Raw genomic sequence first — 27,506 nt, 5'->3', positions numbered from 1 at the left:
GTGCTGTCGGATTCTCTGGGCATACGATTCCATTACCATCGTAAAAATAAGCGGTGAAAGGGGGCATCCCTGCCTAGTTCCGTTACAAATTGAGAATTCTGGGGAGCAGAATCCCATACCCTTCACTCTCGCGTGTGGGGCAGAGTATAAGGCTTTAATTGTTCTAATGAAAGGTTCAGGGAAGCGAAGGACTTCCCAAATATAGTCCCATCTGACCCTGTCAAAGGCCTTCTCGGCGTCTAACAACAGGGCCACCATGGGGATGCCTAGTCTGTTTGCTTCTGTAAAGACTGAGATCAGCCTCCTTGTATTATCTGGTCCTTGCCTACCTAATGTGAAACCCACCTGATCGTGGTGTAATATTTTAGGGAGTAAATGAATAATTCTGATGGCAATTAGTTTTGAATAGATATTGGATGATAATTGCCGCAGTTAGTGTGATCTTTTCCTGGTTTAGGAATTGGAATCATCATAGCCTCAAGGAATTCCCTAGGAATCTCTCCCATTTCCTTAATTTCATTAAAAAGGTTCTTCAGTATTCCAAAGAGTTCTGGCTTTAATTTCTTGTAGAATGTTCCCGTAAACCCGTCTGGTCCTGGTGCTTTGTTATTTTGTAATTGTTTGAGAACATTCTCTTTGGATGAGAACGGTTGTGTTAGTGTCTCTAGGTCTGCTTCCGCCAGTTGTGGAAGATTTAAGGTATTTAAGAAATCTGAAATGTCTTGGACCGGGGCCAAAATGGGATGTTCGTGTGTATCAATATTATACAGTTTAGTATAGTAGTCCGCAAACATAGCACAAATGTCTGCTGGGGTGTAAGCCATTCGGCCTTCATGGGATAGGAAGGAATACGTGCCGCTGCCGCTCTTTACCTCAACTTTTTAGCTAGGAGCAAGTCTACTTTATTACTCTTAGAGTACATAAGTTGTCTGAACCACGTAGCAGCCTCTTGGACTCTTGCCGTCTCTCTGTCCTTAATAAGGGACTTAAGATGCAGAATTTCCTCTGAGAGGGCTGGGGTAGGGTTAGTTTTGTTCAACTTATCCGCCTTACGAAGGTCACACATCAATTTCCCCAGAGGCCCTCCTTTATCCTTCTTAGCTTTAGCTAACTTGCATTGTGATGGCCTATCCCCCGGGCGGCATAGATTGACTAAATATTAAAATAGAATTGTTAGTGTCCTAAGGGATCTAAAGAAAAAATATATTGTCCATAGGTGCTGTTTAGGGTATTAAATACTGACCACTTTATAAGAGTCCGGAGTCAAATTTACCGGGAAGAGAGTATCATAAGATTTTAGGATAGGGGGAGGAGGACTAACAGACCTCCTCTGTATCAGAAAGGAATCAGAGCAATACAAAACATACAATCATATATTCATTCAAAACTTAATTTTATCCTAGTATGAATTAACCAAAGCAATACAGGGAGTGCAGAATTATTAGGCAAATGAGTATTTTGACCACATCATCCTCTTTATGCATGTTGTCTTACTCCAAGCTGTATAGGCTCGAAAGCCTACTACCAATTAAGCATATTAGGTGATGTGCATCTCTGTAATGAGAAGGGGTGTGGTCTAATGACATCAACACCCTATATCAGGTGTGCATAATTATTAGGCAACTTCCTTTCCTTTGGCAAAATGGGTCAAAAGAAGGACTTGACAGGCTCAGAAAAGTCAAAAATAGTGAGATATCTTGCAGAGGGATGCAGCACTCTTAAAATTGCAAAGCTTCTGAAGCGTGATCATCGAACAATCAAGCATTTCATTCAAAATAGTCAACAGGGTCGCAAGAAGCGTGTGGAAAAACCAAGGCGCAAAATAACTGCCCATGAACTGAGAAAAGTCAAGCGTGCAGCTGCCAAGATGCCACTTGCCACCAGTTTGGCCATATTTCAGAGCTGCAACATCACTGGAGTGCCCAAAAGCACAAGGTGTGCAATACTCAGAGACATGGCCAAGGTAAGAAAGGCTGAAAGACGACCACCACTGAACAAGACACACAAGCTGAAACGTCAAGACTGGGCCAAGAAATATCTCAAGACTGATTTTTCTAAGGTTTTATGGACTGATGAAATGAGAGTGAGTCTTGATGGGCCAGATGGATGGGCCCGTGGCTGGATTGGTAAAGGGCAGAAAGCTCCAGTCCGACTCAGATGCCAGCAAGGTGGAGGTGGAGTACTGGTTTGGGCTGGTATCATCAAAGATGAGCTTGTGGGGCCTTTTCGGGTTGAGGATGGAGTCAAGCTCAACTCCCAGTCCTACTGCCAGTTTCTGGAAGACACCTTCTTCAAGCAGTGGTACAGGAAGAAGTCTGCATCCTTCAAGAAAAACATGATTTTCATGCAGGACAATGCTCCATCACACGCGTCCAAGTACTCCACAGCGTGGCTGGCAAGAAAGGGTATAAAAGAAGAAAATCTAATGACATGGCCTCCTTGTTCACCTGATCTGAACCCCATTGAGAACCTGTGGTCCATCATCAAATGTGAGATTTACAAGGAGGGAAAACAGTACACCTCTCTGAACAGTGTCTGGGAGGCTGTGGTTGCTGCTGCACGCAATGTTGATGGTGAACAGATCAAAACACTGACAGAATCCATGGATGGCAGGCTTTTGAGTGTCCTTGCAAACAAATGTGGCTATATTGGTCACTGATTTGTTTTTGTTTTGTTTTTGAATGTCAGAAATGTATATTTGTGAATGTTGAGATGTTATATTGGTTTCACTGGTAAAAATAAATAATTGAAATGGGTATATATTTGTTTTTTGTTAAGTTGCCTAATAATTATGCACAGTAATAGTCACCTGCACACACAGATATCCCCCTAAAATAGCTATAACTAAAAACAAACTAAAAACTACTTCCAAAACTATTCAGCTTTGATATTAATGAGTTTTTTGGGTTCATTGAGAACATGGTTGTTGTTCAATAATAAGATTAATCCTCAAAAATACAACTTGCCTAATAATTCTGCACTCCCTGTATTTTATTATGGAGTAACAATGGGATTATATGTAAGGATACTTGGATTAAATATAAGCTGCCCCTCCAAGTATCTAGGTAACATCACCTAAAATTGTTAACTAGGAATCTGTCTCGTCATCTACTTAGTCATTTATTAAGCTGTTAGGTCAGAGGGATAATGATAGTTAGCTAGGGTATTAGTATGTCAATTGAAGATTGGGTCCTCTAGTCTGTTTGTCAAAAGCTCTGTATAATGTCGGAGTCTCCTTATCTTCTACTAGTAGTTATCGTCAGTAACTAAAACATTGTGTGAGTCTCGGTCTACCTTTGAAATTGTAAAGCTAAGTGGTCAGCAAGTGATAAGTCAAATTAGTCTATGGGTATAACCTGGGGAGGGAGTCAATCGGAAGTGTGGATATGTATTACCATTTGCTAGTGGTGTTGTATGACTTTGGTTAAGTTAATGGACTTAGTGAGATTACCCCTTGAAAAATGTTCAATTGAGGACTACATAAGACATATCGGTAAAATATAAACTTACATGTTATCATAGTTAAACAAAAACAATGAACAATGGAAAGAAAAAACATTTCAACAAGAAGAAAGTATACATTACAGTTCCGCTGTCTTCTAACAACTGGAATGGATGATCAGGAGCCTAAAAAATAAACAAGAAACCAGTCCAGAAACCTGAGGTAGATGTAGTTGAATCAGGATTAAGAGTCCAATTCTTGATTTTGACGCTTGGCATGTGTGGCCTGTAATCTCTGTGGGAGAGGGTCCCATTCCTTAGCTATGGGGCTAAGTTTCTCTGGCCTATGACATGCTGGGGCTGCAGAATCTTGGGCTTCAAGGATTGTAGTCTGTGTGGGATTAAAGGGTCTTGAGGGACCTTGAAACCACCGGTCCAAAAGTTATTTTCCTCTGGAGGAGTCTTCAATCGTGATCAATGATCCGTCCTTATGGATAAGGAGCTTTGTCGGGTATCCCCATCTATATTTGATCTCTTTCTTCCTGAGTATGGCTGTGATCTCTCAAAAATAATTTCTCTTTTTCATAGTGTACTGAGATAGACTGACTCCTTCTGGCAGAGAAGAGGTGTTAAAGGCTGCTTTAAGTATTTGTTCTTTGTATGTAAAGTAGTGGAAATGTACAATAGTATCCCTTGGTTTGTCAGTTGGGGCATTTCTGCCTCTTGGAAGCCTATCCACCCTGTCTATAAGGGACCCTGATGTATTAGTGGTTGGTTTGAGATGTTTGCAATATTCTAATATGAAGTCTTCCAATTCCTTTGGTGACACTTCTTCTGAAATACCACGATACCTGAGATTGTTTCGTCTCAAACGATCTTCCAGGTCTGCTACCTTGGCCTCAATATCTACATGATCCACTATATTCTGTCAGTATGAGATTATATTAGCTTGCTCAATGGTCAAATCTTCTTGCTTACATTCGAAAGCCTCAGTGCGTTCATTTATAGCACCTATATCTCGCCTCAATTCAGCTACAGATCCCTGTATAGTTTTAGTGAGTGTCTCTTCTAGATTCTTCATTCTCTCAATGAGAGTGTCGACAATTTCAGAGACTGTGGTGTCAGTCATCTTGACTATTGAGGTTGGGGTTGTAGTGTGAGATGTCATTGCAATTTGAATCTGAGGTTCAGGTTGGGACAAAGTTCCTGGGCTTCATGGCGTGTGTTCGGGTATAACTGCCGCTTTGAAGTGGTCTGCTAAGAATTTTTTAGGTAACATAGCAGAATGTTTCTTTCTATTGCCTTGTGGCATGTTAGATTCCTATAAACTAGGAACTGGCTCTAAGTAGCCCCTTCACACTGCTCTTGCCCCCTGGGTGGATATAGCCATGAGGTATTTAAGCCATATTGGCTCTTAGTGACAAGCTATGAAATAAGGTATCAAATGATAAAGTGAGTAGTAGCTACTACCTCTGACATGGTTAGGCAAGTAATCTGGCAGTTTTTTGATCTTGACAGTGTGTCTCCTCTCAGGGGCTATGCCACCACTGGGTGTTGACGGGAAAGGGAAAGAGGATATGACCCGCTCCAATAGTAAGAGCAGGAAAGGGTGAGGGGGGACACTGTGATTGTAGTAGACAAAGAGCTAAATGAGGCCTCTGCAAGGACCTGTTCTTGGGGTGACCCTAGCAAAAATTGTTGTAGTTCCCAACCTGAGTATGCAATGCTCTTTCACAATGTTCACTACACTCCAGATGGGGCCCTGTAATATGATAGTCCTGTAACAAGTATACACAAAAAGTCACATGTAAATATACAGGATGTATGTTCCAGTCTTACAATTTTAATAAGTTGAGAAACTTATTGCTGCCTGTAGGAGTTAGAAGCCACCTTGCAATAGTTATGCATTTCAGTGTGATTAAGGTTTACGTCACAGCTGCTCTATCTGAGGTTTATGGGTGTTGTGTGCTTAGGATATTATGTCCCCAGTAAAATGAACAAAGTTCTGGACCACAGAGTATTAATAGACTAAAGGCACAACAATTCTCGGTTCCGTGTGATGGCAAGGGAACATAGGTTCAGTCCGGTATGAGCTGTGAATGCTCGTGTGAAAGAGAGTCACCTCCTTACAGCGGATGGCCCAAAAAGTTAAGCGCAAGCTGATAGTGCTGGGGGTTAGGAATGTGTATGGCTATCGCATTTATACCCCATTTAAAATGCCCCTCTCAATGGAGAGGTGGGAGTACTCACTGTGCAAAGTATAGCGGTGGCTGCGTGATCACTTTGAAACCTGATCTGGCTGATTGAGCCCAAAGGTTGCCCCCTGAAAAACCCCAAGCCTGAGGTGTCCTGCTGTAATCTGCCAGTTCAATTGTAGCTCCGGTTGTGCTGACAGTGAGTCGATCTCCGTTGCGCAGCTCACTGTGTATCTTCCGACTTGCCTTCCAAGATGTCGGCTTTTCCCGGAATTTACACCTTTGCATGTGATGTCTTACGCAACATGGCGCATCTGATATCACGGAACAACGTGATACAATCAAATTACGGAATTTACACCTTTGTATGTGACGTCTTACGCAACATGGCGCATTTGATATCGCGGAACAACCTGATCCAATCAAATTACGGAATTGACACCTTTGCATATCAATAACAATTGTATTCCTATTTCAAAAACTAGCATGTGCTATATTGTTAAATAGCAAACGTTTTTGTTCTATGTAATGCACATCTTCACATAATGTAACACTAGATAACATAATAATGTGATCTGTGAAATATATTCCATTGTTGTTAATAAATATATATTTCATTAGAATAGTAAGAATAGGAAATATTTATGAAGCATCAAGGTTTAACAGAAATAATGTTACTATATACATCACGAAAATGTGTATTGTTTATACATTATATGTTACCTATAGCAATATATTGTTTGATAATGAAATATAATAAAACATCATAGAACGAGATTAATCATCCAACATATGTGTGCATTACACACGGTGATTGTTTATGTTCCACTACTACAATAAGATTTCATGTGAATTGGAATATATGTGCTGTCAACATTCCGATTATAGTCTGTTTTAAATATATTATATGTGTATGTTGAGTAAAACAAAATAAGATATAAAAGAGTACCTTATACATGCAAATCCATAAAGAAATAACTGTTGTCAGCATCACTTATAAATTATCAACATAAAATCACTTTTATTAGAAATGACATTAATAAATAATAAATATAACATTTTAATTAAAAGATTGTTTTTATTATGATAAATATAATTTATGAGGTCATATAAGTCTTAATGATAACCCAACCCCTTTGGAGCCATCTGACAAGGTGACATAGTGCATCACAGTCCTTGGAGGGAGTTGACAAGGGCAAACAAAGGCCAACACAGCCCCTTTGGAGCCATCTGACAAGGTGACATAGTGCATCACAGGTATGTGAGCACCTCCTACACACCTTATTCCTGGTAAGTAGACAGAACAATAACTTTGTCATAAGGAGGCAGGATATATGATTAAAGTGATCCAACCTCTTATTATTCTCTAAACTTAGTGTGCCATATAATACTATTTATTTATGAAGACAAAACACATGAACCATGTAACAAAATCAACATCCAGCCATCTCTTCATTTGGAGTTTAATTCTGGAGTTAGTGACTGCCCTGACTTTTTCCTTTCTGCAGATTACAATGCTGCTTTGGAACAGGTTATCACTAAACTGAATTGAAGATTTCCAACACAGCCTCGTCTGATGCATTTTTCTTAACCATTGCATTCAGGGCAGTAGAATTCCATCCAAAACAACAGAACTCTGCAACTACAGAAAAACTTTTTGAAGCAGGAAAACTGAGAAATAAAAGAAAAAATAAATAAGATAAAGTTTTCATGTATGATATATTTATAGTAAAATAACAAGTTAGTAATTAGGCATATTCACAATGTGAAGAGTCAGAGGAATATTTTAAATATTTAAATATATATATATATATATATATATATATATATATAGTGTGTGTTTCTGTGTGTGTATATATATATATATATACATATATAATTGTGTGTGTGTTTCTGTGTGTGTATTTATATATATATATATATATATATATACATTGTGTGTGTGTGTGTGTGTGTATATGTATATATATATATATATATATATATATATATATATATATATATATGTGTGTAGCCCTTCCTGTTGAACATTTTCCTGTGAACTTTTGCACCTGTATACAATCTGCAGGAGAAGTTGCCTAGGCAACTATTAGACTGGTTGGTCGTGATCAAGTGAAACTGAAAGAAGAGTGTAAGACACAGGAGGAAGCAGACATGTCAGAGCAGTGAAGGTCTGTGTGAGGCCTGGCTGTGAGAGAGCTGCAGACTTCATCTTGTAAAGTAACAGCATTCATCTGCTGATTTAGTGTATGCTGCCAGCTGCAGTCTGACCCTGTGAGAGAGCTGCAGACTTAATCTTGTAAAGTAACAGCATTCCTCTGCTGATTTAGTGTATGCTGCCAGCTGAAGTCTGACCCTGTGAGAGAGCTGTGGAGAAGAATGCAGGCAAAGTAAATGACTGGCAGACCTTGGAGTTTTCTTTCAGCCTGTGCAGATGAATCCTGTTTAGTGGTAAGAAGTATCCTCTCTCCTTGTCATACTGACAGGGCATTCTGTCCATCACATAAACTTATAAACAGCTCTTCCTGTGGATTGCAGTTTCCTATGAGCTGTAACTGTTTAAATGCATGTGGATTACCTTAAAGGGCCCCAACATTTCTGTGCACCAACTGGTACCCATCAGCCATTAGGGTGAAGCCTGAGGGTGGGTTCGCAGGTGGTTTGGGAGGGTGCTGGGCCTGGTTAGAGAGAGTTGGTGTGTTAGTTAGCCACTGTATTTCTTGCCTTATTTTTTATTTGCCATAATCCTTTAATACATGTTCATACTGTTTTACTGTTATTACTGTGTGTGTTGTAGTTATTTATTATGTTCCTGTCTGGGAAACCCATTCTTGCCCTGGATGCCCAGTCAGGTGGAGGCACTGCCACAGTCATGTACCCCAACTCCCAGGTAGCGGAGACTCAGGATCAGCCTGCCGAGCACATGGAGGTAGCTGGGGTAAAGACCCACAGGGGTAATTGTGGGCCTAGGCCAAACCCTGTTACACACACATATATATATATATATATATATATATATATGAGCAGAATAGGAAATGGCACATGCCAGCAAGTGACTACCCTGGTGTGCTGCTAAATAGTGTGTACATGCAGTCCCAATGAGCCTCACGCTCAGCCACTGCGTGTGGAGATTCTTAAAGCAGGCACTTCAGACAGGGATTCATTTTACAATAAGCTTTTAATGACGAAAAACAAAGCCTGTTCCAAATGTTTCAGCTCCTCCTGGAGCCTTATTCAATGCACGGCCTCCATTGAAAAAGGCTCCAGGAGGAACCAAAAGGTCCCTGTCTGAAGTGCCCACTTTAAGAATCTCCACGTTCAGTGGCTGAGCGTGAGGTTCTTTGAGACTGCATATATATATATATATTTATATATATATATATACATAGTGTGTGTGTATATACACACACACACACACACACATATATATATATATATATATATATATATAGTGTATGTGAATATGTATGTATGTATGTGTATATATATATATATATATATATATATATATATATATATATATACATGCACACAGTTACATACACACACATATATATATATATATATATATATATATCTCGATGGAATATAGGGCTGGTCTTTAATTTTTTCCAGGGCTGCTTTTTATTCCCAGTCTGGCCCTTGTGGGGAGGTTCGGAAAGTGTGGCAGGGTGATGCCCAGAAGTGGATGGTCCATCTGAAATATATTATAAAATTGTTTCAATACAAACATTATATAAAAATATATTTTTTCCTTTTAAAATTAATATTCATCATCATTTGAAATATGTAATTATTTACTTTGCTCATAAATTAGACAAAGTCACAATAATGAATATGTTTAAAGGTATAAATTGGCCTTTAATTGATTTGAAGCAAGTCTAATTTCAAATCTTTTGAAATTGATTCTTGAAGCTCAAATGTTTGCTCATTGGTTCTTATTCTTGAACGTTTGATCCATACATTAAAAAGCATATGTTGCAATGTCCCCATTATGTGTTAATCTTTATGATTTAACAATATTACATTTCTCTTTTTGATAACATATATCAGTACACATGTATGCATTTGATATTGAAAAGCCATAGAGATCTAGCCATCTCTTATGTGATGTACTTGTCATTGGATCACATGTAGAGTGCATTATTAAATGTGAACAACATAGAGTCATTTAGAAACCTGCCCGTGGATTGACTTATGAGAGTCCACTAATTGGATAATATGGAAGTGTTTCATATGAGCAAATATAAATGGCCACTCCACATAGGCTTCAAAACAAGGTAATCACTGATGACAAAATATATTAAGATTATTGTCTTGGTAATGTTAAATTTAAATGTTTTAACCTTGATGGTTCAATCAATTACTATTCTAAACATTTACACAGTAGACAGTACCTTTCCTATTAACTATTAAGAATAGAATGCTATCTGACATTACATTTTCATAGTATGTTTTAAGAATATATCTTTACATTAGGATTAAATGTATGTCATCCCAATATTAATAGACACATTCAGACTTGAAAATTTTAGGTTAGAGAAATATTAATGTTTGTCTTAGTGAAATGGGCAGTCTGCAAATAAATCATGTTAAAATCAAAGCTTAGATGAATATGCAAACATACTCATGCACCCTTTACAGATCATGCATCATGAAACTTAATTAAGGAATTTCAACATGATTATATTTTATGTATACTTAGAAATGGCTGAGAAGTTCAGAACACTGATGACATAACGAGCTGGTCTGCATCTAGGCACTCAAATGAATAGCTATGACAGTCTGTACAATTAGAAGATAATTATTGTGGGATTGGATGTAATATGCATGTGACATCATGATGTCATTCATGACAATTTATACCTAACTAAAAAAACAATTCTTAATTTCTATTTTCCTGCTGCATGATACTGAAAGGGGGGGCAGTAGTATATTTGAAACTTAATGTGATCATAATTTTTAACAGGACCAAGGTGTAGACTTTATTTTTATCCAAATAATTATAAAATTATATATATAATTTCTACAAAATACACATTATATGCATGTTGTTATATATATTTGACGTACAATCAGACACCAAGGGAACCACATTCTCCTCCATCACACATATAACATCCATAGCTGTAAAACATAATATGTTGTGTACAAGTTAAAATCTAATATTTCAAACATGTGTTACTGGTGATCAAGGACACACATCAATGTTGTGTCAGTATATGGCCGGGTTATAACATAATATATTTAATAATTATTCTTTAAAATAAACCCCCAATAAAATGCATATACCAAGACAATAAAATTAATATAAAATTCCTAAATTATTTTTATTAGTTAATATTTATAAACACATTGAAATATATTTGCAGAAAACCAGATATGAATCAATTCTGTACACGTTTGTATTATTAAAATATGCTATGCAAAGATCATAAAAGTTTACCTTATTTATTCACACTTGAATTGTATTAAAATACCATAATGAGACCAAGATATAGGTCACTAACATTCAGCAGTACAATCAGCTATATAGCCACAATTGATTCTAATACAATTCTAATTTAAAGCATCAACATAGTATCTATTATTTGTGCAAAATCAAACTTCTATGCCAATTTATCTAAGCTGAAATAAGTTCTTAGCTATCTACAATTTAGACAGTTCTAAATATATATATATATATATATATATATATATATTTGCAAAGATAAACTACTTAGCATTTATGATTAGTTTTACAATACATAGGCTATGAAATACTAGGTTAAAATACAATTTATTCCTCTATGTCTGCTACCTACAGCAACAATGGGTGTTTGTTTAAATATTTAGCTTACAACAGGCAAGCTTAAAAACTGTTCAGGACTATGAATATGAATCTAAAATATAAATATGCTCTTTAAATCTATCAGTTGTAATTTAACTGCAGTAACTATGCATATATTTTGTTTAAATGTTACCTATATTTAACAACCTTTTATTCTTTACCCAAATTACCAAAATTGATAATTCAGTTTCCAAAAACTTTGTCAACAGGTCCAATTTCACCTCAGAATATAAAAAATAGAGACCTAGATTTGGAGTTTGGCGTTAGCCATGAAAACCAGCGTTAGAGGCTCCTAACGCTGGTTTTAGGCTACCGCCGGTATTTGGAGTCACTCAAAATAGGGTCTAATGCTCACTTTTCAGCCGCGACTTTTCCATACCGCAGATCCCCTTACGTCAATTGCGTATCCTATCTTTTCAATGGGATCTTTCTAACTCCGGTATTTAGAGTCGTGTTTGAAGTGAGCGTTAGACATCTAACGACAAAACTCCAGCCTCAGGAAAAAAGTCAGTAGTTAAGAGCTTTCTGGGCTAACGCCGGTTTATAAAGCTCTTAACTACTGTGCTCTAAAGTACACTAACACCCATAAACTACCTATGTACCCCTAAACCGAGGTCCCCCCACATCGCCGACACTCAATTAAATTTTTTTAACCCCTAATCTGCCGACCGCCACCTACGTTATCCTTATGTACCCCTAATCTGCTGCCCCTAACACCGCCGACCCCTATATTATATTTATTAACCCCTAATCTGCCCCCCACAATGTCGCAGCCAGCTACCTACAATAATTAACCCCTAATCTGCCGACCGCAAAGCGCCGCCACCTATGTTATCCTTATGTACCCCTAATCTGCTGCCCCTAATACCGCCGACCCCTATATTATATTTATTAACCCCTAATCTGCCCCCCACAACGTCGCAGCCAGCTACCTACAATAATTAACCCCTAATCTGCCGACTGCAAAGCGCCGCCACCTACGTTATCCTTATGTACCCCTAATCTGCTGCCCCTAACACCGCCGACCCCTATATTATATTTATTAACCCCTAATCTGCCCCCCTCAACGTCTCCTCCACCTGCCTACACTTATTAACCCCTAATCTGCTGACCGGAGCTCACCGCTATTCTAATAAATGGATTAACCCCTAAAGCTAAGTCTAACCCTAACACTAACACCCCCTAAATTAAGTATAATTTTAATCTAACGAAATTAATTAACTCTTATTAAATAAATTATTCCTATTTAAAGCTAAATACTTACCTGTAAAATAAACCCTAATATAGCTACAATATAAATTATAATTACATTGTAGCTATTTTAGGATTAATATTTATTTTACAGGCAACTTTGTAATTATTTTAACCAGGTACAATAGCTATTAAATAGTTAAGAACTATTTAATAGTTACCTAGTTAAAATAATTACAAAATTACCTGTAAAATAAATCCTAACCTAAGTTACAATTAAACCTAACACTATACTATCATTAAATTAATTAAATAAAATACCTACAATTACCTACAATTAAACCACTACACTATCAATACATTAATTAAATACAATATCTACAAATAACTACAATGAAATAAACTAACTAAAGTACAAAAAATAAAAAAGAACTAAGTTACAAAAAATAAAAAAATATTTACAAACATAAGAAAAATATTACAACAATTTTAAACTAATTACACCTACTCTAAGCCCCCTAATAAAACAACAAAGCCCCCCAAAATAAAAAATGCCCTACCCTATTCTAAATTACTAAAGTTAAAAGATCTTTTACCTTATCAGCCCTGAACAGGACCCTTTGCGGGGCATGCCCCAAGAAGTTCAGCTCTTTTGCCTGTAAAAAAAAACATACAATACCCCCCCCAACATTACAACCCACCACCCACATACCCCTAATCTAACCCAAACCCCCCTTAAATAAACCTAGTAGTAGTTCTTAACTATTTAATAGCTATTGTACATGGTTAAAATAAATACAAAGTTACCTGTAAAATAAATATAAATCCTAAAATAGCTATAATATAATTATAATTTATATTGTAGCTATGTTAGGATTTATTTTACAGGTAAGTATTTATCTTTAAATAGGAATAATTTATTTAATAAGAGTTAATTAATTTCGTTAGATGTAAATTATATTTAATTTAGGGGGGTGTTAGTGTTAGGGTTAGACTTAGCTTTAGGGGTTAATACATTTATTAGAGTAGCGGTGAGCTCCAGTCGGCAGATTAGGGGTTAATAATTGAAGTTAGGTGTCGGCGATGTTAGGGAGGGCAGATTAGGGGTTAATACTATTTATTATAGGGTTAGTGAGGCGGATTAGGGGTTAATAACTTTATTATAGTAGCGCTCAGGTCCGCTCGGCAGATTAGGGGTTAATAAGTGTAGGCAGGTGGAGGCGACGTTGTGGGGGGCAGATTAGGGGTTAATAAATATAATATAGGGGTCGGCGATGTTAGGGAAGCAGATTAGGGGTACATAGGGATAATGTAAGTAGCGGCGGTTTACGGAGCGGCAGATTAGGGGTTAATAATAATATGCAGGGGTCAGCGATAGCGGGGGCGGCAGATTAGGGGTTAATAAGTGTAAGGTTAGGGGTGTTTAGACTCGGGGTACATGTTAGAGTGTTAAGTGCAGACGTAGGAAGGGTTACCGCATAGCAAACAATGGGGCTGCGTTAGGAGCTGAACGCGGCTTTTTTGCAGGTGTTTGGGTTTTTTTTCAGCTCAAACAGCTCCATTGTTTCCTATGGGGGAATCGTGCACGAGCACGTTTTTGAGGCTGGCCGCTTGCGTAAGCAACTCTGGTATCGAGAGATGAAGCTGCGTTAAAAAAGCTCTACGCTCCTTTTTTGGAGCCTAACGCAGCCATTCTGTGAACTCTCAATACCAGAGTTATTTTTATGGTGCGGCCAGAAAAAAGCCGGCGTTAGTTTTTCGGGTCGTTACCGACAAAACTCCAAATCTAGCCGAGAGTATTTTGCATGTGGAGAATAAGGATAGCTATTAGCTTAATAGTAACAGTGTTCCAGCAGCAAATTTCAGTTACCAGTTACAAGTTTAGCCAACAGCCCCTTTCTCTCTCTATACTTGGGGTTAAATCATGTGATATAACCCCACCCCTTTTTGTTATGTACCATCATTGATGAATTGGATAGGCCCTCCGGATCGGCTTTGTGATTCGCCCTTATGGAGCTGAGCATGGATTGGCCCTGGTGAATTTCATTTTTAACAGCCAAAGGCCTTCTGTCTTTAATACTGGATTATACATAAATTTGGCTTTAATACTGGATTATACATATATTTGTATACATCTATTTGCAGCATTTATCTAAAATGTTACTATTAGTCATTGCTTTTTAGGTCCACAAATAGTCATCTCTATGCTTCCAAAAATACAGAGGTTAAAACCTTTTCTGCTAAAAAAAAATATAGGTTAAGACATGCTAAAATCTTAACTCTCAGGCCTTCATGTTTATTTGAGCATCTCCTTATATTCATATAAAATACAGCAGATTAAATATTGTTATATATTTAAATTATGCAGGCTCCAATGTCATATGTGTCTCTGCTTGGTTTTTTCCTCCCCCAGATGTATGTCTGAGTTTCGTGTATTCAAACACAATAGGGGGCCCTTGATATCTTTGCATACACTACGGGCCATGTCTGTTAATTTACCAGGGTCTGATAAGTTATCATTATCTTGGGCAGGAAATCAACTTCAAACAGATCAGCCACATGGTGACATCTTCTTTCAAAATAACTGCCTGATCTGATTAGACCATATGTCTTTTCTTTGATCTCACCTGAATGCATTGTAATCAGGAGAGGGAATCCTCAAACTTGATCCAAGATTTATGAACAAAATTTACATGGTCATTTCTTTTGAAGCAATTTGCCTTTCTTTGAAATGACAGTCTGAGATTAATTAGGTCAATTGTCTTTTTCTAAGATTACTTTGAAAACAATTTCTTTTGACGATTGGGACACAGGCTTATGCTGTATCTTGTGTACTCAAAAGAAGTGGGTGCTAAATTACACACTGTGACATTTGAAGTTTTACAAATAAAATTATTTGATGTATACAACCATCTATATATATTAAATAATAATATGTATATAAATATTATTTAATCACATTCATAGATCGTCTGACAGTTGCATTAAAGAGATGCTGAACAAAATGAATGATTTTCTTTATTTAGATGGAGCATGCAATATTATTATTATTATTATTATTATTGTTATTGTTATTATTATTATCATTTATTTGTATAGCGCCGCCCAATTCCGTAGCACTGGGTACAATGATAGGGGTATACAATGACAAGGATTTGTGATAAAATACAAAACATAACAAAACTAAACAAATCTAGTACAGGAGGGAGAGAGCCCTGCCCCATAGAGCTTGCAGTCTACAGGTTTAGAGTGCAGAGACATAAGGTTGGGGTAGCTTGTCACATTGGTTGTAGTTGCAGCAGTGAGTCAGGCAGTTCATGCATTAGTTTGGTTCGCATGAGGGATGGAGGAGAGATGGTAAGCCTCTCTGAATAGGTGGGTTTTCAAGGAGCGTCTGAAGCTATACAAGGATGGAGACAGTCTTATGGAGTGGGGTAGAGAGATCCAGAGGACAGGAGCAGCACATGTGAAATCTTGGAGGTGGGACGTAGAGATAACAGGAGTGGAGAGACGTAGGTCAGAGGTTGTTTGAAGAGGACGGGATGGGGAATAGTTTACGATGATAGAGGAAATATAGTTGGGAGTTAGACTGTTGAGTGCTTTTTAAGTTATGGTTAATATTTTAAATTGTATTCTGGAGTGTATGGGTAGCCATTGTAGAGACTGGCAGACTGGAGCAGCTGATGTAGATCAGCGACTTAGGTGGTTGAGTCTAGCAGAAGCATTCATAATAGATTGGAGGGACGAGAGGCAGTGTTTTGGAAGGCCATTTAGTAGTAGATTGCAATAATCAATAAGTGACAAAATGCATTATCATGCATTATAATGTTTGTAAATTTTTAATGATGCTAAATAATATTTGCAAGTTATGTAGTTATTGATATTCAATGGGTAAAATGGCAGAGGATAGGGAGGTCACGGATGCGCACTTCCATTTTATCTCTGTGAAGCATAATCGTGATTGCGCAATAAATATCATTATTCCTATATGATGTTTGACAAATCTAAATTCTTATGTATACCATCCTAGTTAACGTCTGTTGTGAATTTGAGATATGTTGAAAATATGACTGTATACATATTGTCTAAATAGATACTCAAATATTAAAATATTATATGAAGTCTGATGTTTACCTTTTTCAGACTCTGTCCCGCTTTCTCCCAGGTCACCGATTGGAGGTGCACTGGCCTCCAGGTCGGGAGTTTCATGGGTATCAGCTGGGGGCTTGGAGGGGGTAGAGGACTTTGGGGCTGCAAATGCATGGAGGAATCGGAGTCTAAGGAGCGTACATGAAGTCTCCTCATGATCTCTGAGGACAAGTTTCCATGGGGGTGGGGCCGGTTCTTCACCTCTCTGACGGACACGAGTCCACTCCTTCATGAGGCAGACTTTATTCCGCAGACCCAACCTCATATCCCCGAATCTTGGCTTTTTTTTACTGGCCCAGTCATGGACCTCCTCTGAGCCCCATAAAGCTGAGGATAAAAGTCCTTGACCACGTACATCAGTGCAGTACTTTCCTCTCTGGTGAACCTGCGAGTAGACATCTTGCCAAACAGGCTTTAGAGAACTGACAAAAATGGCTACCTGTAATGGACTTTTATATGGGAAAGCAAACATGAGATACACCATGGGACTAGGTATCTGTACATTTGATTGGATAAAATTTTTTTATTTTGTTAGCATGTCTGTGAGTCCATACTGACTCAAGTCATGTTTGTGTGATGAACTCTGAATGGCTGTTGCTTAATGTTTCATGGATTGATATCTTTGTAACTTTCATACATATAGCTCCTGGGGTGCTATCACTTCATTTGGCTTTTCTTTAAAATTTATGAGAATGGAATGCGTATGTGACGCATATATAATTTATGGCATCCGTTAAATATTAAGCAATTTTGTTTCCATTTGACAGTTGAAATATATTTTATTTAATATTCAGAAAGTAAATATTATCCATTCACATTAGGAAATGTTAATTAAAACATTTCAAAGTTTAATATTGATTATAAGATGTGTAACATCGTTCAATGTATTTTTAACAATGTTGATAATTGCTTAGAATCCAGAATGTTAATATTTTATGTATTCCTTTGTTCTTAAATAAATATCGTGACTCATTGTCAAGTATTGACAGTGCTTCATTTTTTAATTTATTTACAATCCCAACAATGCACAGCGATTATGTGCTAAGTGACAGTGTGTTAAATTATGTTTGACTTTTCATAAATGGGAATCTTGTGTTGAAAGAAACGTTTACCACGCTATATTTCACTAATGGCGAACTGCATTATTTGTATTTAAAATAGACGTTACTTTGATAAATTAAAGGGACATCATTTGTTTTTAAAAACATTTTATTGTCATTATTTACAAAAAATCAAATAGTCAAATAGAGCATGTATTTCTATTAAATATTAACATATACTTCATTTTTAAATGTTATTCTCATGGTGTATTTATTTATAAGAAGCAGCTATGCAATACTGTGAAGTATCTGAAGACATCTGGCTAACCAATGCAACTAAGGATACCAAGAGAATGAACCAAATATGATTATCAAAGGTAAATGTTTGATTTCTTAAAATTTGCTCTGTCAAATATTTGATTTTTTAAAATTTGATCTGTCGGAATCATGGAAGATTAACTTTGGGTTGCATGTCCCTTTCACTACAAATGAAATAGCCATCACAAGCTATTAACAACAAGAACTAAATAGTTAACATATTTACCTTTAGAATATTGTTCTTATCATTGATGAATGCATGTAATACACACTATTCTAATAGTAAATATGTATAGGTAATATTTTAAAACAATAAGATTTAGATGCAGGCATGTCTAAATATAAGAATTAATTTAAATATATTAGTCTAGACACCGTCAAAAGTTCTATACATTTAAAGGGTCAGTCTCCACCAAATAGATATTTACTTTCGGCTAGATTTAGAGTTTTGTCGGTAACGACCCGCGTAGCTAACGCTGGCTTTTTTCTGGCCGCACCTTTAAAATAACTCTGGTATTGAGAGTCCACAGAATGGCTGCGTTAGGCTCCAAAAAAGGAGCGTAGAGCATATTTAATGCCACTGCAACTCTTGATACCAGAGTTGCTTACGGAAGCGGCCAGCTTCAAAAACGTGCTCGTGCACAATTCCCCCATAGGAAACAATGGGGCTGTTTGAGCTGAAAAAAAACCTAACACCTGTAAAAAAGCCGCGTTCAGCTCCTAACGCAGCCCCATTGTTTGCTTTGGGGAAACACTTCCTACGTCTGCACCTAACACTCTAACATGTACCCCGAGTCTAAACTCCCCTAACCTTACACTTATTAACCCCTATTCTGCCGCCCCCGCTATCGCTGACCCCTGCATATTATTATTAACCCCTAATCTGCCGCTCCGTAAACCGCCGCTACTTACATTATCCCTATGTACCCCTAATCTGCTGTCCCTAACACCACCGACCCCTATATTATATTTATTAACCCCTAATCTGCCGCCCACAACGTCACCTCCACCTGCCTACACTTATTAACCCCTAATCTGCCGACCGGACCGCACCGCTATTATAATAAAGTTATTAACCCCTAATCCGCCTCACTAACCCTATAATAAATAGTATTAACCCTTAATCTGCCCTCCCTAACATCGCCGACACCTAACTTCAAATATTAACCCCTAATCTGCCGACTGGAGCTCACCGCTATTCTAATAAATGTATTAACCCCTAAAGCTAAGTCTAACCCTAACACTAACACCCCCCTAACTTAAATATAATTTAAATCTAACGAAATTAATTAACTCTTATTAAATAAATTATTCCTATTTAAAGTTAAATACTTACCTGTAAAATAAATCCTAATATAGCTACAATATAAATTATAATTATATTATAGCTATTTTAGGATTAATATTTATTTTACAGGTAACTTTGTATTTATTTTAACCAGGTACAATAGCTATTAAATAGTTAAGAACTATTTAATAGCTAAAATAGTTAAAATAATTTCAAAATTACCTGTAAAATAAATCCTAACCTAAGTTACAATTAAACCTAACACTACACTATCAATAAATTAATTAAATACAATACCTACAATTACCTACAATTAAACCTAACACTACACTATCAATAAATTAATTAAATACAATACCTACAAATAACTACAATGGAATAAACTAACTAAAGTACAAAATATAAAAAAGAACTAAGTTACAAAAAATAAAAAAATATTTACAAACATAAGAAAAATATTACAACAATTTTAAACTAATTACACCTACTCTAAGCCCCCTAATAAAATAACAAAGCCCCCCAAATAAAAAAATGCCCTACCCTATTCTAAATTTCAAAAGTTCAAAGCTCTTTTACCTTACCAGCCCTGAACAGGGCCCTTTGCGGGCATGCCCCAAAGAATTCAGCTCTTTTGCCTGTAAAAAAAAACATACACTACCCCCCCCAACATTACAACCCACCACCCACATACCCCTAATCTAACCCAAACCCCCCTTAAATAAACCTAACACTAAGCCCCTGAAGATCTTCCTACTTTATCTTCACCTCACCGGGTATCACCGATCGGTCCTGGCTCCAAAATCTTCATCTAAGCCCAAGCGGGGGCTAGACATCCATCATCCGACGGCTGAAGAAGTCCAGAAGAGGCTCCAAAGTCTTCATCCTATCCGGGAAGAAGAGTAGATCCGGACCGGCAACCATCATCTTCCAAGCGGCATCTTCTATCTTCATCCGATGAGGACCGGCTCCATCTTGAAGACCTCCACCGCGGACCCATCTTCTTCCGACGACGACTTCCCGACGAATGACGGTTCCTTTAAGGGACGTCATCCAAGGTAGGAAAATTCTGATTGGCTGATGGAATCAGCCAATCAGAATCAAGTTCAATCCGATTGGCTGATTCAATCAGCCAATCAGATTGAGCTTGCATTCTATTGGCTGTTCCGATCAGCCAATAGAATGCGAGCTCAATCTGATTTGCTGATCGGTGAAGATAAGGTAGGAAGATCTTCAGGGGCTTAGTGTTAGGTTTATTTAAGGGGGGTTTGGGTTAGATTAGGGGTATGTGGGTGGTGGGTTGTAATGTTGGGGGGGGGTAGTGTATGTTTTTTTTTACAGGCAAAAGAGCTGAATTCTTTGGGGCATGCCCCGCAAAGGGCCCTGTTCAGGGCTGGTAAGGTAAAAGAGCTTTGAACTTTTGTAATTTAGAATAGGGTAGGGCATTTTTTTTATTTTGGGGGGCTTTGTTATTTTATTAGGGGGCTTAGAGTAGGTGTAATTAGTTTAAAATTGTTGTAATATTTTTCTTATGTTTGTAAATATTTTTTTATTTTTTGTAACTTAGTTCTTTTTTATTTTTTGTACTTTAGTTAGTTTATTTCATTGTAGTTATTTGTAGGTATTGTATTTAATTTATTGATAGTGTAGTGTTAGGTTTAATTGTAGGTAATTGTAGGTATTGTATTTAATTAATTTATTGATAGTGTAGTGTTAGGTTTAATTGTAACTTAGGTTAGGATTTATTTTACAGGTAATTTTGAAATTATTTTAACTATTTTAGCTATTAAATAGTTCTTAACTATTTAATAGCTATTGTACCTGGTTAAAATAAATACAAAGTTACCTGTAAAATAAATATAAATCCTAAAATAGCTATAATATAATTATGATTTATATTGTAGCTATATTAGGGTTTATTTTACAGGTAAGTATTTAGTTTTAAATAGGAATAATTTATTTAATAAGAGTTAATTTATTTCGTTAGATTTAAATTAGATTTAACTGAGGGGGGTGTTAGTGTTAGGGTTAGACTTAGCTTTAGGGGTTAATACATTTATTAGAATAGCGGTGAGATTCGGTCGGCAGATTAGGGGTTAATAATTGAAGTTAGGTGTCGGCGATGTTAGGGAGGGCAGATTAGGGGTTAATAAATATAATATAGGGGTCGGCGGTGTTAGGGGCAGCAGATTAGGGGTACATAGCTATAATGTAGGTGGCGGCTCTTTGCGGTCGGCAGATTAGGGGTTAATTGTTGTAGGTAGGTGGCGGCGACGTTGTGGGGGGCAGGTTAGGGGTTAATAAATATAATATAGGGGTCGGCGATGTTAGGGCAGCAGATTAGGGGTACATAGCTATAATGTAGCTGGCGGCAGCGTGCGGACGGCAGATTAGGGGTTAATAAGTGTAGGTAGCTGGCGGCGACGTTGTGGGGGGCAGATTAGGGGTTAATAAATATAATATAGGGGTCGGCGGTGTTAGGGGCAGCAGATTAGGGGTACATAAGGATAACGTAGGTGGCGGTCGGCAGATTAGGGGTTAAAAAAATTTAATCGAGTGTCGGCGATGTGGGGGGGCCTCGGTTTAGGGGTACATAGGTAGTTTATGGGTGTTAGTGTACTTTAGGGCACAGTAGTTAAGAGCTTTATGAACCGGCGTTAGCCCAGAAAGCTCTTAACTACTGACTTTTTGCTGCGGCTGGAGTTTTGTTGTTAGATTTCTAATGCTCACTTCAGCCACAACTCTAAATACCGGAGTTAGAAAGATCCCATTGAAAAGATAGGATACGCAATTGACGTAAGGGGATCTGCGGTATGGAAAAGTCGCGGCTGAAAAGTGAGCGTTAGACCCTTTTTTGACTGACTCCAAATACCGGCGGTAGCCTAAAACCAGCGTTAGGAGCCTCTAACGCTGGTTTTCACGGCTACCGCCAAACTCCAAATCTAGGCCTCTATTAGCCATTGCACATTTTGGCATACTCGACCCTGTTATATGAATATACATTTGACCTGTGTAAGGACCTTGTATGTAAGTCTATGTAAACTGGCCACTTATCTCCCTCCTTTGACGGAGCTTGTTAATGAATCAGTTCAGACTCTTAAAGGGACAGTATACTATAATATTTTGGTCCCTTAATGTGTTTCCAATTACTCTTTTTTTTATCAGCAGCAGAGTATAAAATGTATGAGATTTACTTTTTAAGGTTTATTTGAGTATATAAATGATCTGATTTTGTGTTTTAAAGCCACAACCAAATTAAATATATATATATTTTTTTAAATATTCTTTATTAAGGTTTCAAATAAGGCAAACATACAAAAAAAAAGTCAGTGGTAAAAGTACAAATACAGTGTATAGTTACATTGCATGACATAACACAATCTTAAAGTGCACAACAATTGCCTTTAAAACTTTAAACCCACTAAACAATTTGGCGAGTCACTCTAGGACTTTATAATGATGTATTGTGGATGAAGTTATAGTAGGTAAATTTAGATAGATTGAAATCACTCGTGGATCTCAGATGGGAAACCCTGTTTTACTCTTATTTATTTTTGTTATGATTAACAAGCGAAAATAAACCAAATTAAATATTTTGAGCTTCTAGATATAATTTGATCTCATTACTTTATCACATTGTGTACAGATACATGCTTCTTTATCTTATATCTGTCTGTAAACCAATCACCAATACTTGAAAATTAACATTTTATTACCTTATCTCTTCTATACCCCACTGGGAGTGTGCTTTCTTATGATGGCTGTGCTTACACAGCTTGGCCTTAAGGCCAAAGATTTTCTGACTAGGTGGAGATACCACAGGCTAAATCAACTATTTTAAATGCAAAACTAAGGGTAATGGAAATACCTTTAAACAATTTAATACACTCCAGCATGTAAAGTGGATAATTGTGAACAAATTTAATTTGAGAAACATATGAGTTAACTGTACCTTTAAATGACTCCACTAGTGTGAACACTCTTATTAATATGGCATACAAAACTAGCTATAATGTTTTCTTTAAAGATCATTTAATCTACCTATTGTCAGTATATGGCTGGGTTATAACACACTATATTTAATAATTTTTCTTTAAAATACACCCTTAATCAATATGCATATACTAGAAACCATAAAATTAATATAAATTCCTGAATTCTTTTTTATTAGTTAATATCTATAAACACATTGAAATATATCTGTAGGAACAAGAATATGAATAAATACTATACACGTTTAAAACTATTAAAATATGTTATGCAAATCTTTACAAGACAAACCAAATTGTATCTTTATAACTAACCTTATTCACAATTGAATTTCATTAAATTAACACCATGAGATTCCAAGATATTAGCTACTAACATTCAGCAATACAATCAGCTACTTAGCCACAATTTATCCTATATAATTCCAATTTAAAACATCAGAAATTATATATTAACTTATTATCACCAATAACCAAATTCTATGCCAATTTATCTAACTGAAATACATTTTTAATTATCTACAATTAAGACAATTCTAGAATATATATATGTAAATTTTCCAGGATAAATTGATTAGCACTAATGATTAGTTTAAAATACACAGACTATGAAATATTAGTTTTAAAATACACATATGCTCTTTAAATTTATCAGCTGTAATTTAACTGCAGTGACTATGCATATATTTTGTTTTAAAATATTACCTGTAATTAGCAACCTTTTTTTATACTTTACCCCAAAATGACCAAAATCGATAAATCAGTTACCAAAAACTACTTGTTTCATCTCAGAAGACAGATAAGTAAATTTTGCAATCAATGAGAAAAGATATGGCCCACTTTGCTTATAGTTTGACTGTGTCCCACGCAAGAGTTTTCAGTCAGTTTAGCAAAATCATCAGCAGCCTCTTTTCCTATTCTGCACACAGCTTATATTGTCTTTTAATCATTGATGAAACAAATGGGTGGCCCTACGGATCTGCTTTGTGATTGGATCATTTTGGCAATGTATGTTGCTAGGGAGATGCATCTTTGTTAACAACCAATTATCTTTTGGCTGTAATTCTTGCATCGCAACACCAGATTTTGGCCATCGGGGGGCAGCATGACAAACAAACAGCAATACATTTAATCATTTCTAACATTTAAAAATATTTCTTTAAAATGTGTAATAAATGCCATAATTTCTTTACATTAATAATTTACATGTTCAAATGTATTGTACTATGTCACATTATTCCTTCTGATTATTTTAATTTGAAACATCAGTATTCTTTTTAATATCATATTACATCAAAGTAATTTATACTGCTAACTATTAGCTTAAAATCCATTTAAAATAGTCTTCAGTATCCTGGCATTTCCCCACATTTATATACAAACACATCATATTTCATATTCAGTACTGCACTGCATCCCAACATGAATATAATATATTTCATATTTCTAATAAATCTTGAATGCATGAATCTTGTCTATGCAGATCTGAAATAAAAATAATAGTGTTATTAATCATATCCATATTCATGTTCTTCCTGTTATTTTCCATTAGCTTCCTGGAACACAGAGAAATTTTATTAATTTTGGAATAACTTAAACATTTTATATCTATATATATATATATATATATATATATATATATATATATATATATATATATATATATATATTCATTTCTATGCTGTATTTTGGAGTTAAGAGTGTAATTTAAAAACATGTGTTTTTAGCTGGTCAAATTTTCATTGCTTCAATACACAGGCAGGGGTAATTAACAAGTCTATGCTAATCACTATGCAGCCAGAATTTCACTTGTTTATCTGATTTTAGGCCCAGAATGTCATCTCCATACATTCCAGGATGTGTGCTGATTTGGTTGACCATCATCCCTTGTTTGCTACCCCCTGCAGGGCTGTGAGCTTCAAAAGCTGTGTTAATCAGGAAAAAAGTATCTCCTATCTGATTTCATACACTGAGCATATAGCCAAATATAGATTGACCATCTCTTATTGAAGTTTTTGCCTTTGAAATGGTTCAATGGTCCTATTGCAATTTAACCTATAAACCTCTGCTCTTTCTAAAAATCACTTTTACAACATTCCTTTTTAAGTGACTTTGTGACCAATCCTGCGTGATCACAGCAGTGGGGGAGGATTGAATATGGGTTTCAAGTCAATTTTAATGTTTTATGAATGAATGAATCATTTGGTGCTGATAGGCCAAATATATAATAATATATATATTAATCTTCACATATACCTTGACACTATGTTATCTTGCAACTAACGATAACATAATAACTAAGCTATATTAATTTTTAAAATACCTTACAATTTTCTACAAACCTGAATGATAGATTTTAGAATGAGAATAGAACATTAAGCTAAACTGTCACTTTAATATAGCAAGTTCACCCTACATATTTCTTAAAAGTGACATAATAAAAGTTGTTATGTAGACAACATATAATAATATGTACAGATATTAGTTTAACTTCTAAATTATACTACATAGCCTCGCCATTAACCCTTAATTAACATTTTCTGAATTGTACATCTCTAAGTCACACAACCAAAATTCATTATATGGCTGTATCTAACTCCACCTTCACTTTGGTAAAATACAAGTCTTTAACACTCATCTACTGGAACTGTGTTGATATTATATGTAATAGCAGGCATGTGCTTGTAAAATCGATCATTTAACAACCAGTTATGGGACTATTTTTTTCTTTCCATGTCCTTCTAATATTAAAAGGATGTGTTTGTTAGTGTCTTACTTGGATGATTCAGATAGATAATACAAATTTAAACAACAATCCAATTTACTTCTTTTATTTACTTTTCTTCATTTTTTAGATATCCTTAGTTGAAGAAAAAGCAATGCACATGCGTGAGCCAATCACATGAAGCTGCTATGTGCAGCAACCAATCAGCAGCTACTGAGCCTATCTAGATATGCTTTTCAGCAAAGGATATTAAGAGAATAAAACAAATTAGATAATTGAAGTAAATTAGAAAGTTGTTTAAAATTGCATGCTCTTTCTAAATCATGAAAGAAAAATTTTGGGTTTCATGTCCCTTTAACTAATATGTCTAATATCCTATTTTGGGCAAATATTAATTAATTATTCAATTGTATGAGGGACATGATTGAATGTAATGTTTTATGTCCCTTCAAAAACTAAAATACGTAAATGTCACCTATGAAATTATATCAGATGAAATGTATCCCTTTATCTGTATGATCGGTCTCAATCTGATTCCTCTATTGCACAAAGTAGGGGGGATGTATATTAAATGAATGTTAATAAAATAGGACGTGAAAACTAATTGTTAGACAAATTCAATTTATTTATCAATAATTCCACCATTATTACTCCTATGATTCTTCTCAATAGCATGACCTGATCTATGATTTTAAAGGTCAATTCTAGTCCAAATTTCAGTTTATCTGCATTATGTGTCACATTCATCACTTTCAAAATAGAGGATTGTGAAATACCATCTAAAATAATTTAGAGGAAACATGTTTTCCATAGGATGTATCCTGCCTCCCCCAGTCTTGTTCCAGACATTGGGGCCTATTTATCAAAGGTCTTGCGGACCTGATCCAACAGTGCGGATCAGGTCCGCAAGACCTCGCTGAATGCGGAGAGCAATACGCTCTCCATATTCAGCATTACACCAGCAGTTCACAAGAGCTGCTGGTGCAATGCCGCCCCCTGCAGACTCGCGGCCAATGGGCCGCCAGCAGGGGGGTGTCAATCAAACTGATCGTACTCGATCGGGTTGATTTCCGGTGATTCCTGTCCGCCTCATCAGAGCAGGCGGACAGGGTTATGGAGCAGCGGTCTTTAGACCGCTGTTTCATAACTGCTGTTTCTGGCAAGTCTGAAGACTCGCCAGAAACACGAACCCACAAGCAATAGCTTAATAAGCGTATGTAGCCTCTTTTGTGTTATGTTATAACAATCAAGTGTAAAGCTGAGTCACATACATTGTGCATACTCAACCTCTGATGTATGACTTTGTCAATTCAATGTGCTTCAGAGTATCCCTTTATCTGCTA

The 27,506-nt window shown here is 36.3% G+C and overlaps 1 long non-coding RNA gene across 1 annotated transcript; it reads left to right on the top strand.

The window, feature by feature from the left end:
* The first annotated feature begins 7,826 nt into the window (after positions 1-7,826).
* Positions 7,827-25,576, top strand: LOC128659351 (uncharacterized). The gene is made up of 3 exons (XR_008402341.1): positions 7,827-8,087; positions 18,129-18,223; positions 25,266-25,576. It is a non-coding gene; the product is annotated as an uncharacterized LOC128659351 (long non-coding RNA).
* Positions 25,577-27,506: the final 1,930 nt, after the last annotated feature.

The sequence above is a fragment of the Bombina bombina genome, chromosome 5 (genome assembly GCF_027579735.1).
Source record: "Bombina bombina isolate aBomBom1 chromosome 5, aBomBom1.pri, whole genome shotgun sequence".
NCBI classification, from domain to species: domain Eukaryota; kingdom Metazoa; phylum Chordata; class Amphibia; order Anura; family Bombinatoridae; genus Bombina; species Bombina bombina.
This window is presented reverse-complemented; position numbering and strand designations above follow the sequence as displayed.